We start from the raw sequence: 1,467 nt of genomic DNA, 5'->3' as shown, positions 1-1,467 counted from the left end.
ATGATGCTATCATAGTATATGGTAGGAGGTAGCATAAGCTACCTCCTTATGTGGTTGGCTATCGACCAATTCTTTTTTGTACAGTTACTGTGTAGTCCTGTTATCTTTTCTTATGCTTCCTGTATCATTCAATATTTGGCCCATAGAATCCTTAAATATTCCAACTTGTGGCTTAAATTTTTTCTTCAGTTCTTTCAACTTCATAAAATGCTGAGTGAGTGATGTACATGGATAGGCATGCAAGTTGGAAGAGTATGAGAGGGAGTGTGGCAGTACACCCACAATGGTTTGATAGAGAATATTTGTACATGGAATTTACCTTTGCTGCAAATATACCCATGACTGTGGTGGAACATACAAGGGGCAAAGTTAGGAAAATTTTGTAGGCATTATCAAGCACCTTGAGGAAACTAAATGCTAGGCCTGGGGGCTCAATACCATAGTTTTCGAGGACACAATGACAAAACATAGGTCACAAAGACAATGTTCTACCATCCTTCTTTGGTGAGTAGCAACTGGAATCTTAAAAGCTCATGCATGGGGGGAGGGGTGGAAGAATACGATAGGGGAACACTGAGACAGGTTTGCATGGGATAAATGGGACAGAGGTAAATAGAGATGCATGCTCTCAACCTTGAGACAACAGGGCTCTGTGATACAGGTATTGAGACATAGTCTGAAGAAGGGAAATAATACTAAGATGCTTGACTGAATTGGTTTCCCTTTTCTACTACTGTAAAATAGACACTTGAGTGGGATAGAAAGGAATGTCAGGAAACATGACTACAAAAAGCGTGTAAGCCTGGCTTCAGCCTATAACTGATTGGAATACCTAAAAAGGGTTCTAGAATTTGCCCAGTGGAACAGGTCTTATGTGGAGACTTTGCAGTATATAGGACTTTAGATGGAATCCTGTGCCCCATCCAGAACATTCTGAGGTGGAACAGTCCCACTAAAAAGGATAAGCAGATCAGCCTGAAACAGTTAGAGCAACAGAGAATACATCTTCAAAGACAGAACATCAGGAAAAACCCAAAACAAAAACGGCAGTATGTCTGGCTACGCAAGAATAAGCAAGTTGTTTGCCAGGAAGCCATTAAGGCAAGCAAATAAGTCTCTTTGGGACACCCCCTGCACCCCCAAGACTGAAACTCAAAGGGAACACATGAGCAGGCATGTAAGTTTGCTGACGACCACGTTGGTCTACTGGTGAATGGAAGAGGGGGGAAGGCAGCAATGAAGAAATCAGTTGAGTTCAACCACATTCCATAGACTCCCATTGATCTTAAGATGAGAGAGAGAAGAGAAAGGGCTGGTTGGTTCAAAGTGTGGTGAGACCTGGGCACACCAGAGCCCATGGACAAGGACATAGCCACAGAGGTCTAGAGCTAAGAACGAAAGCAGCCAGCTGACATGAAGGTAGGGTAGACACACAAGAACACCCAATCTTGCAGATAGTACCCATTT

Source organism: Chrysochloris asiatica, unplaced genomic scaffold (assembly GCF_000296735.1).
Source record: "Chrysochloris asiatica unplaced genomic scaffold, ChrAsi1.0 scaffold00544, whole genome shotgun sequence".
Classification (NCBI taxonomy): Eukaryota; Metazoa; Chordata; class Mammalia; order Afrosoricida; family Chrysochloridae; genus Chrysochloris; species Chrysochloris asiatica.
This window is presented reverse-complemented; position numbering follows the sequence as displayed.